The 16,969-nt window shown below is 40.4% G+C and overlaps 1 protein-coding gene across 1 annotated transcript in view; it reads right to left on the bottom strand.

Moving 5' to 3' along the window:
* LOC126078699 (solute carrier family 35 member F2) overlaps positions 1 to 16,969 on the bottom strand; it is a 405,637-nt gene that overhangs the window by 330,116 nt on the left and 58,552 nt on the right. The window lies entirely within an intron of this gene.

Genomic DNA, 16,969 nt, shown 5'->3' with positions numbered 1-16,969 from the left:
CAAAACTGTCAATTTGGTGGGTAAAAGATCACTAATTTAATTTGCATCTCTTTGATTATTAGTGAGGTTGGCCTTTTTTTTTTTTTTTTTTAATACTTAATGGCCATTTACATTTCTTTGTTTGGGAACCTGTTCATAGGTAGGAATGGCCATTTGATTTATCAGATAGCAATTTCCAGAAGGATGAAAACAAACTATGTTCTGGCCCCTCCCTTTTGCAATTTGCACTTTAATGATGTGATACTGCAGACAAGTAGTTGACGGTCCCCTAGCCACAACAACAAAAACAAAAAACAAGCCTTCGTCTTAAAGGTGGATCACTTTTAGTGTCTCTGTTATCACATATCTGCTCTCTATTTTCAGACAAAAAATACAGTTAAAAAGTCAACTGTTCTAAAAATAAACGGTTACCTTTGAAAGACAGACATGAATGTTTAACTTGCTTATCAATTATAAACTTTTGCAAGCTAACTCATTGTGTTACCTATGCATATTTTCATTTCGAATGGCTGAGATAGACATTAGTTTCACCTGATATAAAACTTTTCCAACTTAAGTTATTGAAGTTGTGTTCCGCTATATAGGACTTTGGGGTCTTGACAGCCCTTTCATTTGCATGTTAGAGTGAATCCCAAACTACTTCCTGAGGAGAATCTAGATTCTGCCCAAAGGTTCTCCATTGGCCCACCCCCATGCCCTTTTTAGGATTTTTCTGGCTTTAGAAGAGGTTGTCATGCCTATCCCCAGCTCAGCGATTATATTATGGCTGTATGTTTAGCTACATTCCAAGTGCCTAACATTGAGAATACTATAGAATTCACAATACTTTTTTTTTTTATCCAAAATGAAACAAGCAGTATTTATAGGCAATTGACTAAACATTCTATACCCCTAATTTAGAATATGATAAGATCTATCCCTTGTTGTTGCTGTTGTTAGCTGCTATCGAGTCGATTTCCGACTCATGGCAACTTCATGTCACAGAGTAGAGCTGTCCCATAGAGTTTTCTAGGTTGTAACTTTTACAGGAGCAGATCACCAGGTCTTTCTCCCATGGAGCTGTTGGGTGGGTTCAAACCGTCAACCTCTTGGTTAGCAGCCAAGCACTTAACTGTTCTAGGAAATACCAAACCAGAATAGCTGAACCTCAGCCTCTCATTATCTGTTAATACTAAATTATGCTCAAATATGATGCCATTAGCCTTCACTGAGGGGCATTGATATGAAACAATCAGGCACAGTTATTTCTTAGTACCTTGGCCTCACCTCCACGGACATTTTTCATCCACATCACCTGAGGTACTAACTTGCCAGAGTCACATCCTGGTATCTGTCAACACCAGCAACTGTAACCAGAAAACCCCAAACCCCTTAGCGTCGAGTCTGTTCTGACTCAGGACAACCCCATGTATCAGACAGAGTGGAAATACTCCATATGGTTTTTTTGGCAGTAATCTATGAAAGCAAATTACCAGGACTTTCTCCCATGGCGCTGCTGAGTGGGCTCGAACTGAGGATAAGTTGTTTTGAGCCATCCAGGGATCTACCCGAAACTATAAAAAAAAAAAAAAAAAAAACTATACCACCTCCAAAATCACAAATCTGACATCCTAACCCAAATCTCTTTGCTATCCATCTAGCTCCTATCTTTAAGTAGTCTACTACCACAACCCCTCTTCCTTAAGAGTTCCTATCCATTGACCTCCCATCACTTTCTTTCTCTGAAATCAGAGAACTCCTTTGCAAAGGTACAAAAGCAGTTACAGCAGTGAGATGTACAGCAATAAATTAGGTAGTAGCTATGAGACATCACCACTTGTCAGTCACTTTGTCATACTGTGGTGGCTTCTGTTGCTGTGATGCTGGAAGCTATGCTACCAGTATTTCAAATAGCAGCAAAGCCACCTACGATAGACAGATTTCAGCAGAGCTTCCAGATGAATACAGGCTGTGAAGAAGGGCCTGGCAACCTACTTCTAAAAAAGCTGGCCACTGAAAACCTTAGGAGTAGCAGTAGAACACTGAGACCCTCAGGTTGGAAGACATTCAAAATATGACTGGCAAAGAGCTGCCTCGTCAAAGTAGAATAGGCGTTAATGACATGCATGGAGTAAAACTTTTGGAACCTTCATTTGCTGATGTGACACGACTTACAATGAGAAGAAACACCTGTAAACAACCATCAGAAATCAGAAAGTAGAATGTACAAGGTATGAATCAAGGAAAATTGGAAATCATCAAAAATGAAAAGAAGGGGGGATGGGAGGATAGAGAGAGAGGGAAGCTGGCAAAATTGTCACGAAAGGAGAGACTGAAAGGGCTGACTCAATGGGGGAGAGCAAGTGGGAGTATGGAGTAAGATGTATGTAAACTTATATGTGACAGACTGATTGGATTTGTAAACATTCACTTGAAGCTTAATAAAAGTTAGTAAAAAAAAAATGAAAAGAAATGCGTAAAGATTGAAATCCTAGGTATTGGTGAGCTGAATTGGACCATTTTGAATCAGACCATCATATGGTCTACTATGCCAGGAATGGCAAGTTGAAGAGGAATGGCAGTGCCTTCATTGTCAAAAGAACATTTCAAGATCCATGCTGCAGTACAATGCTGTCAGTAATAGGATAATAACACACCTACAAGGAAGACCACTTAATACAACTATTGAAATTTATACACCATTAATGCCAAAGATGAAGAAATTGAAGATTTTTACATATTTAAGCAGTCTAAAATTCATCAAACATGCAATCAAGATGCATTGATAATTACTGGTGATTGGAATGAGAAAGTTGGAAACAAAGAATGATACGTAGTTGGAAAATATGGCCTTGGCGATAAAGCAATGCAGATCACATGATAGAATTTTGCAAGACCAATGGCTTTTTCGTAGCAAATACCTTTTTACAACAACATAAACAGTGACTCTACACGTGAGCCTCGCCAGGCAAAATACACAGGAATCAAATTGACTACATCTGTGGAAAGAGACAATGGAGAAGCTCATTATCATCAGTCAGAACAAGGCCAGGGGCCAACCGCGGAACAGACCATCAGCAGCTCGTATGCAAGTTCAAGCTGAAGCTAAGGAAAATTAAATCAAGTCCACAAGAGCCAAAGTACGACCCTGAGTATATCCCACCTGAATTTAGAGACCATCTCAATAATAGATTTGATGCACTGAACGCTAATGACCGAAGATCAAACCAGCTGTGGAATTACATCAACAACGTCATACATGAAGAAAGCAAAAAGTTGTTATAAAGAAAGAAAAGACCAAAATGGATGTCAGAAGAGACTGTGAAACATGCTCTTAAACACAGAGTAGCTAAAGTGAACAGAAGAAATAATGAAGTAAAAGAGCTGAACAGAAGATTTCAAAGGCAGCTGGAGAAGACAGAGTAAAATATTATAATGAAATGTGCAAAGACCTGGAGTTAGAAAACCAAAAGAGAAAAACATGCTCAGCCTTTCTCAAGCTGAAAGAACTGAAGAAAAAATTGAAGCCTCGAGGGGCAATATTGAAGGATTCTTTGGGCAAAAAATTGAATAATGCAGGAAGCATCAAAAGAAGATGGAAGGAAGACACATAGTCACTGTATCAAAAAGAATTGGTCAATGTTCAACCATTTGAGGATGTAGCTTATGATCAGAAGGGATGATACTGAAGGAGGAATCCAAACTGCATTGAAAGCATTGGTGAAAAACAAAGCCGCGGGAATTGACAGAATACCAATAAAATGTTTCAACAAATGGATGCAATGCTGGAAGCACTCACGATTGTTGCCAAGAAATTTGGAGGACAGCTACCCGGCCAACCAACTGGAAGAGACCCATATTGGTGCTCCTTTCAAAGAACGGAGACCTAACCGGATACAAAAAGTATCAAACAATATCATCAATATCACACACAAGTAAAATTTTGAAGATCATTCAAAAGTGGTTGCAGCAGTACAATGAAAGTTAACTACTAGAAATTCAAGCTTGATTCAGAAGAGGATGTGGAACAAGGGCTATCACTGCTGATATCAGAAGGATCTCGGTGTGAAAGCAGTGAGTATCGTAAAAATGTTTAGCTTTGTTTTATTGACTATGCAAAGGCATTCACCTGTGTGGATCTTAGCAAATTACAGATAACATTGGGAAGAATGGGAATTCCAGAACACGTAATTGTGCTCATGAGGAACCTGTACATAAACCAAGAGGCAGTCATTAGAACAAAACGAGGGGATACTGTGTAGTTTAAAATCAGGAAAGGTGTGCATCACGGTTGTATCCTTTCACCATACTTATTCAGTCTGTATGCTGAGCAAATAATCCAAGAAGCTGAACTATATGAAGAACACAGTATCAGAGTTGGAGGAAGACTTATTAATAGCCTGTGATATGCAGATGACACAACCTTCCTTGCTGACAGTGATGAGGACTTGAGGCACTTATTGGCAAAGGTCCAAGACTACAGCCTTCTGTATGGATTGCATCTCAACATAAAGAAAACAAAAATCCTCACGACTGGACCAATAAGCAACATCATGATAAATGGAGAAAATATTTAAGTTGTCATTTTACTTGGATCCACAATCAACACCCATGGAAACAGCAGCCAAGAAATCAAAGGACATATTTGTCATGGAGCGAATTGTGTTCCCCCCAAAATATGTGTCAACTTGGTTAGGCCATGATTCCTAGTATTGGGTGGTTGTCCTCCATTTTGTGATTGTAATTTTATGTTAAAGAGGATTAGGGTGGGATTGTAACACCTTTACTAAAGTCACGTCCCTGATCCCATGTAAAGGGAGCTTTCCTGGGGTGTGGCCTGCATCACCTTTTATCTTACAAGAGATAAAAGGAAGGGGAAGCAAGCAGAGAGTGAGGACATCATATGCACAAGAAAACAGTGCTGGGAGCAGAGCATGTCCTTAGGACCCTAATCCAGGGGAAGGTTGATGACAACAACCTTCTTCCAGGGCTGACACAGAAAGCCTTCCCCTGGAGTTGATGCCCTGAATTTGGACTTCAAGCCTACTACACTGTGGGAGAATAAACTTCTGCTTGTTAAAGTCATGCACTTGTGGTATCTCTGTTACAGCAGCACTAGATAACTAAGACAATATTGTACTGGGCAAATCTACTGCAAAAGACCTCTTTAAAGTGTTAAAAAATGAAGATGTCACTTTGAGGACTAATGTGCACCTGACCCAAGCCACGGTATTTTCAATTGCCTTGTATGATGTGAAAGCTGAACAGTGAATGAGGAAGCCCAAGGAAGAATTGACGCCTTTGAATTATGTTGTCGGTGAGGAATACTGAATATACCATGGACTGCCAGAAGAACAAACAAATCTGTCTTGGAAGAAGTACAGCCAGAATGCTCCTTAGAAGTGAGGGCTTTTCTTGCTTACTTTGGATATGTTATCAGGAGGGACCAGTCCCTGGAAAAGGACATTTTGTTTGGTAGAGGGTCAGTGAAAGATGAAGACTCTCAACGAGATGCATTGACACAGTGGCTGCAACAATGGGCTCAAACACAGCAAAGGTTGTGAGGATGGCACAGGATCGGGCTGAGTTTCTTCTGTTGTTCGAGAGGCTGCTATGAGTTGGAACTGACTCTACTGCCCCAACAGCAACTAACAGCTATGAGACAGGAGAGAACGGGGCAGCGCGTGCTGAACAGACAACAGCCCACAGCACGAGGTCTGTTCTCAATAATTTATAACACAAAGCAGCACAAAAATGAATACTGAAATGAAATTACTGACTAACCTCAGAAGCTAGAATAAACTGGTGCTAAAAACTTATGCTTGAGAGAGCCCTACCAATTTTTATTTACTTATTTTTTAAAGCAAAGGATTTGCTTTCTTTGGGGAGGATTTGGGAAAAAGCCTGAGAGTAAGGGAAACAAGCCTACATTACAAAAAGGTTGTTGCTTTTGTTCTTAAATTGGAAAAAAAGAAAAAAAAAACCATCTGTTAAAATCGTGACAATGAATTTTCAATGATTGGAAAGGAAAAAGGAAGAGAATGCTTCTGGCTTCTTTCCCCGGCTTGGGGCCACGCTGTCCTGGGGGTGCGGCTCAGCTTACAGGTCTTTCTCCTCTCCCCACAGGATGCAGGCCCAGCCTGCACCAGATAGCCTGGGCACAGGCGTGGAGCCCCAGTGCCCCCTGGTGGCGATGGCTGTTCCCGTCACTCTGCAGTCTGAGGCGCCCTGGGGACTACCTCTCCAGCACCTGTACCCAGACATGGACGGAGGCGGCAACCCCCATGAGTCAACACTCATCCCTACCTGCCTGTCCCCCACGAGGTGGTGAGCACCCAGAAACCCAAGTAGGACAGGAGCGCTTGCAACCACTGCAGTCCACCACAGGAGAATCCCACCACTTTCAATCTATCTAGGCTTTCTTGTCTTCACTTTTTTCCTTATCCACCATTGTCTGAATTTATAGTCATTCATGTAATTTGCCACCACTCCTCTCTCATTTTGTTGTACCGTGGTGTGATGCTGTGATTCTGGAAGCTATGCCACTGGTATTTCAAATACCAGTCAGGTCACCCGTGGTGGACAGGTTTCAGCAGAGCTTTCAGACTAAGACAGACTAGGAAGAAGGACCTAGCAGTCTACTTGTGAAAAAATTGGCCAGGGAAAACCTTATGAATATTAGTGGAACATTGTCTGATATAGTGCCAGAAGATGAGCCCCCCAGGTTGGAAGGCACTCAGAATAAGACTGGGAGGAGCTGCCTCCTGAAAATAGAGTCAACCTTAATGATACGGATGGAGTAAAGTTATCGGGACATTCATTTGCTGATGTGGCACGACTCAAACTGAGAAGAAACAGCTGCAAATATCCATTAATAACTGGAAGGTTTGAAATACACATCTAGGGAAATAGGAAGTCATCAAAAATGAAATGGAATGCATAAAGGTAGATACCCTGGGCATTTAGCAAAACCCGTTGCCATGGAGTCAATTCGGACTCATAGCAACCCTGTAGGTCAGAGTAGAACTGCCCCATAGGGTTTCCAAGGAGCACCTGGTGGATTTGAACTGCTGACCTTTTGGTTAGCAGTCGTAGCTCCTAACCACTATGCCATCAGGGTTTCCACCCTAGGCATTACTGAACTGAAATGGACTGGTATTTGCCATTTTTGAATGAGACAATCATATGATCTACTATTCTGGGAATGACAAATTGAAGAGGAATGGTGTCAAATTCATTGTCAAAAAGAACATTTCAAAATATATCCTGAAGTACAATGCTGTCAGTGATAGGATAACATCCATATGCCTACAAGGAAGACCAATTAATACAACTATTATTTAAATTTATGCACCAACCACTAATGCCATAGATGAAGAAATTGAAGATTTTTACCAATTTAAGCAGTTTGAAATTGATCAAATATGCAATCAAGATGCATTGATAATTATTGGTGATTGGAATACAAAAGTTGGAAGCAAAGAAGAAGGATCAGTAGTTGGAAAATACCGCCTTAGTGATAGAAACAATGCTAGAGATCCCATGATAGAATTTTGCAAAACCAGTGACTTCTTCATTGTGAATATCTTTTTTCAAAAACATAAATGACGTCTATACACAAGGACCTTGCCTGATGGAATACACGGGAATAAAATTGACTACACCTGTGAAAAGGGATGATGGAGAATCTCAATATCATCAGTCAGAACAAGGCCAGGGGCTGACAGCAGAACAGACCATCAATTGCTTATATAAAAATTCAAGTTGAGGCTGAAGAAAATTAGAGTAGATCCATGAGTGCCAACATACAACCTTGAGTATATCCCACCTGAATTTAGAGACCATCTCAGGAATAACTCTGACTCATTGAACACTAATGACTGAAGACCAGGTGAGCTGTGGAATGACTTCAAGGATATCATACATGAAGAAAGCAAGAGGTCATTAAAAAGAAAGAAAAGACCAAAATGGATGTCAGAAGAGACTCTGAAACTTGCTCTTGAACACAGAGTAGCTAGAGCAAACAGAAGAAATGATGAAGTAAAAGAGCTGAACAGAAGATTTCAAAGGGCAATGAAATGTGCAAAGACCTGGAGTTAGAAAACAAAAAGGGAAGAATATACTCAGCATTTCTCAAGCTGAAAGAACTAAAGAAAAAAATCCAAGACTTGAGCTGCAATATTCAAGGATTCTTTGGGGAAAATATTGAATGATGCAGAAAAGTATCAAAAGAAGATGGAAGGAGTGCACAGTCACTGTACCAAAAAGAATTCATCAATGTTCAACCATTTCAGGAGGTAGCACTTGATCAAGAACTGATGGTACCGAAGGAAGAAGTCCAAGCTGCATTGAAAGCATTGGTGAAAAACAAGGCTCCAGGAATTGACAGAATACCAATAAAATGTTTCAACAAACAGATGCAGCACTAAAGGTGAAATCTGGAGAACAGCTGCCTGACCAATGGACTAGAAGAGATCCATATTTATGCCCATTTCAAAGAATGGTGATCTAACAGAATGCAAAAATCATCGAACAATATCATTAATACCACACATAAGTAACATTTTGAAGACCATTCAAAAATGATTGCAGGAGTACATTGAAAATTAACTGCTAGAAATTCAAGCCTGATTCAGAAGAGGATGTGGAATGAGCAATATCATTGCTGATGTCAGAAGGATCTTGGTGTGAAAGCAGAGGATACTATAAAGATGTTTAGCTTTGTTTTATCGACTGTGCAAAGGCATTCACCTGTGTGGATCTTAGCAAATTATTGATAACATTGGGAAGAATGGGAATTCCAGAACACTTAATTGTGCTCATGAGGAACCTGTACATAAACCAAGAGGCAGTCATTGGAACAGGAACAAGGGGATACCATGTGGTTTAAAATCAGAAAGGTGTGCATCAAGACTGTATTCTTTCACAATGCTTATTCAATCTGTATGCTGAGCAAATAATCTAAGAAGCTAAACTATATGAAGAAGAACACAGTAAGGGATGGAGGAAGAGTCATGAATAATCTGTGATATACAGATGACACAACCTTGCTTGCTGAGAGTGAAGAGGGCTTGAAGTACTTACTGATGAAGATCAAGAACTACAGCTTTCAGTATGGATTTCACCTCAACATAAAGAAAAAAAAAATCCTCACACTGGACTAATAAGCTACATCATGATAAACGGAGAAAATATTTAAGTTGTCAAGGATTTCATTTTACTCAGATCCACAATCAGTGCCCACGGAAACAGTAGTCAAGAAATCAAATAATATACTGCATTGGGCAAATCTACAGCAAAAGACCTCTTTAAAGTATTCAAAAGCAAAGATGTTACTTTGAGGACCAAGGTGCACTTGACTCAAGCCGTGGTATTTTCAATCACCTGATACATATGTGAAAGCAGGGCAATGAATAGGAAGACCAAAGAAGAATTGATGCCTTTGAACTCTGGTGTTGGCAAAGAATAATTTACCATGGGTGGCCAGAAGAACTGACAAATCTATCTTGGAAGAAGTACAGCCAGAATGCTCCTTAGAAGCAAGGATGTGGAGACTTTGTCTCACACACTTTGGATGTGTTATCAGGAGGGACCAGCCCCTGGAGAAAGATGTTATGCTTGGTAAAGTAGAGGGTCATGGAAAAGAGGAAGACCCTCAATGAGATGGATTGACACAGTGGCTGCAACAATGGGCTCAAGCACAACAACGATCGTGAGGATGACGCAGGACCAGGCAGTGTTTCATTCTATTGTGTACAGGGTGGTTATGAGTGGGAACCGACTGGATGGCACCTAATAACAACAATAACATACAATTTAAAAAATGCAAGAATAGGTCTTGCCTCAGGCATAGTTTAATGTAAAGGATCAGCAATGTCACAAGAACCTAGTTTCTCTTTATGAGCTTAATTAAGAGCTCTGCTTCCTCCAGGTGTGTTCCATTCTTAAGTAGTTTCTTTCCTCATGACGGCAACTGAAAATCCAACAAAATCTACTTTCCACACGTAAAAAAAAAAATTTTTTTTAAACTTAAATTCCTATCCGAAGTCTACAATGCTCATGTCTGAAATGAAATATCATTATCCTTTTTATTTACTTAAGGGTCAGTGACCCTGATTTTGTCTTCCTGAGGGAAACTTATAGAAACCTTAAGTTTATTCAACAAAATATAATTGAGCATCTACTATCTTCCAGGCACTGTGCAAGGTGCTGGGATACAACTGTGACTAAAACAGACCCCAGTCTCACCCCAAAATCCCTGCACTTGTAGAGCTTATTACATTTTCCTGGGGGACAGACAATAAACAAAATAAATGAGTAAAACATATACTATGTTAAATAGTAATAAATCCTAGGACAAAGATAAAACAAAGCAGGGGGATGGTGAAAGAAATTTTATATAGAGTGGGCAGAGAAAGCTTCATGGAGACATTTGAGTAAAGATTGAGTGAGTTGAAAGAACAAGCCGGGTAAGAGCTGTTCCAATGGGAACACCAGTACAGAGGCTCTGAGGTAGGAGCCTGCCTGGCATGAACATCAAGGAGGCCAGTAGGGTTGGTGCGGAGATATGGAGGGAAAGGTTGAAGATGAGGCCTGGGAGGTAATGGAAGACCAAGGTCTTTGTTTTTGCTCTGAGTGAGGTAAGAAGCCATTAGAGGATCTTATACAAAGAAGTGATGTGATCTGATTTACATTTTTACAGGCTCATTCCAGCTGCTAGGTTGCAAATAGTAGTGTTAATAGAAGGGCAAGGCCTAGGTAGAGACTATTACAATACTCCATACTAAAATGATGGTAGATTGGATCATAGTGGCAGAGGTTAAGATAGTTAAGGTAATTAAGAAATGGTCAAAATCTAGATATATTTTTAATATACAGCATACAGAATTTACTGAATGTTGTTGTGTCATCGAGTATGTTCTGACTCATAGCAATCCTATGTACAACAGAACGAAACACTGTGCCATCCTCACAATTGTTACTGTGCTTGAGCCCATCACTGCAGCCACTGTGTCAATTCATCTCATTGAGGGTCCTTCTTTACCAAGCAAGATGTCCTTCTCCAGGGATTGATCCCTCCTGATAACATGTCTAAAGTAAGCAGGAAAAACCCTTGCTTCTAAGGAGCGTTCTGGCAGTACTTCTTCCAAGACAGACCTGTTCGTTCTCTGTCAGTCCATGGCATATTCAATATTCTTCACCAACACCATAATTCAAAGGCATCAGTTCTTCCTTGGTCTTCCTTATTCTTTGTCCAGCTTTCGTATGCATATGAGGCTACTGAAAATACCATGGCTTGGGTCAGGTGCACCTCGGTTCTCAAAGTGACATCTTCATTTTTTAATACTTTAAAGAGGACTTTTACAGCAGATTTGCCCAATGCAGTATGTCCCTTTGATTTCCTGACTGCTGCTTCCATGGGCATTGATTGTCGATTCAAGTAAAATAAAATCCTTGACAACGTCAATATTTTCTCCCTTTATCATGATGTTGCTTATTGATGGAATGCTTATGGAGAATGAGAAGAGTGGAGTCAAGCCTGAGATTTTTTACCTGAGCAACTAGAAGAATGGTACCTCTGTTTTCTAAGGTTAGGAAAACTGAGAGGGCAGCAGATACTTTTTGATGTTTTCTCACTTGTAAATCATTGCACCCACATTGAGCATATAAAGTATTTCTTAGTGTTTAACATAGCAATCGCCAAGAACACATGGAGAACTTCCTAGCATTTTAAAAGAATCTCAGAGGCAGAAGATGCATGAAAGATCATCTAGCTCACTGGCTTTTGAAACTTTTTACTGTAATCCAAAAAAAAAAACTTTTACATCTTGACCCAGTATGCACATATACACATACACCTCACAGAAATAAAAGCTTCATGAAACAAACTTATCCTTATTATGTATGATGTATTCTGCTGTTTTGTTTTTAATTCTGGTATTTATACAACAAATAGATCTTACAACCTTCAGTTTGCAAAACACTGATTAGCTCAACACTTGCCCTGTTCGAATGAGGAACAGAGGCCCAATGAGAGTAAGTGACTTGTCAGAAATCCCTCAGAATTAGTGGCAATGCTGGGAGCAGAACATAGGTCTCCTCACTCCTGGGCCAGGGTTTTCTTATCACAAAAAGAGGCTAGTTCCCCCTTTCCCGCATTCTCATATTTTGACTTTCTTTTTCAAAATATATCTATTAAAAGAGAATTTACTGAGTAATCACTTAAGTTGCTTTCTAAATTAAATGTGCCCTACCTAGTACTTGCCTTTTCTAGGCTTAAACTTTTATAAACACATTCAAACATAGCATTTTAAAATAAAACATTAACTTATTAATACTTAGCATGCATAATCCAAATATGCCTGAAATTAAAGTCATTCAGGGATTATTAAAAGGCACGTTAATTAACCTTTAGTTAATCACGAAGCTCATCAGGTTGTGTTCACACTGCACTTATATAGAAGTTCATGTTTATGCAAATTACACTTAACAGTTCATTCGAACTCAATGAGTATTTATAGCGTACCTACCACATGTTAGGTTTGTGTGCTGGGGAAACCACAATGAATTTATAAGTCTCTCTGGCCTTGAGGAACTCACAATCTAGCAGGAGAGATAGTCAAATGAATAGCTATAATTCAATATGGGAGATGTTGTAGAAGATATAAGAGATATTATAGAAGCGTAGAATATCCTTTGCTTAACTGCTATAGGAACACAGATGAGGAGAAATCGATCCTCCCCAGAGGTGTGAATGTTCCAGAAAGGCTACAAAGGGGAGGCAATATTTGTTCTGTGCCTTAAAGATGAATAGAAATTTGCTGAGCGAATAAGGAATGGAAGGGGTATAAGGCAGGAGAGGGGACAGCATTAAAAAAAAAAAAAGTATAGCATGAATTGCATGCCAGGTAACTGGATCACCCGGCTAGGTCATGGATGCCATATTGTGATTGGTCTTATTTGACATGATTAGGTATTTAGACTTTATCCTGGGGCAAATGAGCAGTCATCAAGGGATTTTAATTAAGTAATTCTGAAAGCAATGTAGAAACTAAATGGGAGGCTACTGGGCAGTGCACTTGAAAGTGATAAGAGACTGAACAAAGATAACGAAAGTGGGGAGTTCAGAAAAAGACATAAATCTGAAAGGCATTCCTGAGGTAAACACAGCAAGATTTAGTGATTGGCTAAATTTGCCAAAGGAGCGGCGGATATCCAATATGGATGGAACTTTTATTCTATCTTAATCAATTTAATGTAATGTCTAAACTAGTTTAGTACCCTTGTTACATCTCTCCTGAGGTCCAAGGATCTTATAAAAGTTGCCATGCCTTTTTTTCTAATGGAATTTATCCAGGCTATGCCTTCTGCCTCTCATTGAAACCTTTCTTTGGGCAGAAATTCCCAGTTTCAATTGTTAACTTTTAGCTGTATCCTCCTCATCCTTCCTCTAAGAGGCTTCAGTTGACCCACCTCTCATTGAAACCTTTCTTTGGGCAGAAATTCCCAGTTTCAATTGTTAACTTTTAGCTGTATCCTCCTCATCCTTCCCCTAAGAGGCTTCAGTTGACCCACCTAGCTGCCTTTCCATTTTGGGTTTGTCCTGGACACTGTTTATTTATCTTTAGCTTCACATGCTGCAGCCATTCGGCCAATCCCATCCCTCCGCTATACATAGCAAGAGCTGCCGCCTTCATTCAGCTCAAACCCAGCACCACAGGCTCTCACTTGTCGAAAGAATTAGAATAGATGCTAAAGTCATAAACCAATCTGTAGCATGGCAAGAAAGCTACTCAATTTAGTCTATATTTTGGACACAAAGGAAAACCATTGACGCACCCTTTCTCTAAGCCTGCAAATATCCTATCTTCCCCACCCAAAGACATTGGTCTGCTACATGTCCCTGTCCCACTGGCCATAAATTTTTGGTTCAGGGATAAGCACATTTCCCAAACTGGGCTGAATGGAGTCTCTTTAAAAAGAAGTGAAAATTAGTCTTTCTATATGTCTGGATCTCTAACATAGAAACATGGAAACTGCCACACTTATATTTCCATATACAATAAGCAGGAGAGAAAGATGGTTTGCAAAGAGAAGAATTAAGCAGATTTTAAGAGGAGGTAGAGATTAGAACAACAGAGAGGGAGGTTGCCTGCGATCCTGATAGCTTTCTCTTTCCTGGTCCCAGTCCCTTTCTAATGCCATCTACATCCCTGCATGTGAGTTCTCTAAAACGCTATCCTTATAATAAATGGACTCATCTTTTTATATCACCTTGAGTAGAGTTTGTTTCAAAGGTTTCAATTAAAGAATTCTAGCCAACACAGATATGTTGAGTCTGAAATGCACATCCGATACCTAAGAGAGATGTAGTTGGAAATATGGGTCTGATGACAGAGCAGAGGGTGGGACTGGACTTACGGTTTCAGTAAGGGAGCAAATGAAGTCAGTGGAGTAGACGAAGTCACCAGAAAAAGCCCGAAGTGAAAAAAGAGAAGAGATGAAGGACGTACCTCTTAGGAACTTTAATATTTAAGGAATGAATCACAGAAAAAGGAGTCAGTGAAGGTTAAAGAACAGAAAACCAGGAGCGAATGCTTTTGTGGAAGCCAAGGAAGAAAAATGTTCGTGTTGTTGTACTGACAGAAAGCACGACCACCAGGGGCTTAAACAAGTAATGATTTATTTGTCTCACAATAAGATGTACAGGGCTGGTACGACAGGTCAGCAAGGCCATCAGGGGGCCAGGTTCTTCCTTTCTCTCCTGTCACTATGCATGTAGGTCTCCATATTTATGATCACGAGATGGTTGTTGCTCCTTCAGGCCTTGTGTCTGAAACCCGGGTACGAAAGAAAAGGAAGGGAGAAGAGGTGAAGGACAGTAGGGTGTCAGTCTCTTTTTATCAGGAAAGCAAAAAGCTTTATGTGAAGCCCCACTCATTTCTCATTGGTCAGAACTGTCACTTGGCCTTCCCTGACTGGAGAGGGGCCAGAAGAGAGAGAATTATGGATGAGGATTGAGTCAGCAACAGAATATAATCAAAAGAGATGATCCAGGGAGTTCAAGGAGAATGATAACTAAAGAAGGAGAGGGGTTTTGTAATTAGGAAGTGTCTGGCAACCTTATCAAAAGCAATTTCATTGTTATATATTAAGAGGGTTGTTAAAGACTAACTGGTAGGTGAGAAATGAGAATAGATCATTCTTTCCTGGTTTTGGAAAGAGAATGATGGAGGAATCAAAAATCTGAAGGGGAGACATAATGGAGAGGTGTTCTGTTTTAGGATGGGGAAGACTTTAGTATATTTATAGGATGCGGAGGAGAAACAATTGGAGAGAAGGAGTTTAAGGTGTAAGTGGTATGGAATACAGATTAACTGTTGGAGAAAGTCCAAAGAAGATGAGTGCCAGGCAGTTAAACACGGCCTTGAAAGATACATCTCTTCCTCCAAAACAAGAAAGGAAGATGAATAATGATAGCAAAATTTTGGATGTGGGCAAGAAAAAATGGAATTGCTGAAAATTGTATTTTGGCAAAAATACCCTTTTAAACTGTTTAACTTTTTTTTTTTTTTTTTGCTCTTTATAGTGATATTTATTTTTATTTATTTATTTAACTTTTCTCGAGCTTCAAGTGAACGTTTACAAATCAAGTCAAACTGTCACATGTAAGTTTATATACACCTTACTCCATACTCCCACTTGCTCTCCCCCTAATGAGTCAGCCCTTCCAGTCTCTCCTTTCGTGACAATTTTGCCAGCTTCCCACTCTCTCTATCCTCCCATCCCCCCTCCAGACAGGAGATGCCAACACAGTCTCAAGTGTCCACCTGATATAATTAGCTCACTCTTCATCAGCATCTCTCTCTGACCCACTGTCCAGTCCCTTTCATGTCTGATGAGTTGTCTTCGGGAATGGTTCCTGTCCTGGGCCAACAGAAGGTTTGGGGACCATGACCGCCGGGATTCCTCTAGTCTCAGTCAGACCATTAAGTCTGGTCTTTTTGTGAGAATTTGGGGTCTGCATCCCACTGTTCTCCTGCTCCCTCAGGGGTTCTCTGTTGTGCTCCCTGTCAGGGCAGTCATCTGGATTTAACTTTTTAAAGATAAAATTGAAATCACTGTTATGCCTTTTAGGAAGCTCTGGTGGTGCAGTGGTTAAGGTTAAACACGGCTGCTGATCAACAGGGGGGCAGTTGGAACCCACGGAACCAACAAGAGACGCCAAAGACTGTCACTTGGCAGTGGGGAAAAAGACCTGGTGTTCTGCTCCCATAAAGATTACAGCCTAGGAAACCCTATAGGGTATTTCTACTTCGTCCTGTAGGATCACTACGAGTGGGAACCAACTCTACGGCACACGAGTTACGCAGATTGAGGAAAGGCATGTGAAAGTAGAATTTAGCTTTGCTTTGTTTTTTTTTGTTTTTTAGATCACTTAGACACAAACTAAGTAGAGACCACTTGTAGGCTTTTTCGGGTTTACAGAAATCAAGAAGAGTGGGCGCTTTTGTGGGGATCTCAACATTTCACTTTTTTTTTTTTTTATCTCGTTTCCCTTGCTGAAGAGCTTCTGAGAGTCTAGGGACGATAGTCGGCACTTTTCACACTGTTCTGGGCCACTGAAAGCACTGAAGAAGGTGGCAGCAGCAATGGCCAGAGTCCTCGTTGGAAGGATGCAAAACTCGCTCTGCAAATATAATTCGATCTTGCTTTCCAGTCTTTCACCCTAGAACGCCTGGGACGTCGCGCTTGGCAAGGCTAGAGAGCAGAAAGCTGTCACTGGCATCTCCAGAAAACTGGGAAGTGGCCATATTCACAGAGCTGGTCATATTTGTTAAAGGGAAAGCAACAACATCCATCCTGGTGATAGCCTCCCGCCGCCAAACTCTGGTGAGCCCTCGTCTACTGGCTCCGAAACCTGAAGACAGCTACTCTCACTTTTCATTGGCTGACCGTCCCTAAAGTGAGACCTTGCTTCATCTTCATT

The sequence above is a fragment of the Elephas maximus genome, chromosome 7 (assembly GCF_024166365.1).
Source record: "Elephas maximus indicus isolate mEleMax1 chromosome 7, mEleMax1 primary haplotype, whole genome shotgun sequence".
Classification (NCBI taxonomy): domain Eukaryota; kingdom Metazoa; phylum Chordata; class Mammalia; order Proboscidea; family Elephantidae; genus Elephas; species Elephas maximus.
The sequence above is the reverse complement of the archived record's forward strand: the minus strand, read 5'-3'. Positions and strand labels throughout refer to the sequence as shown.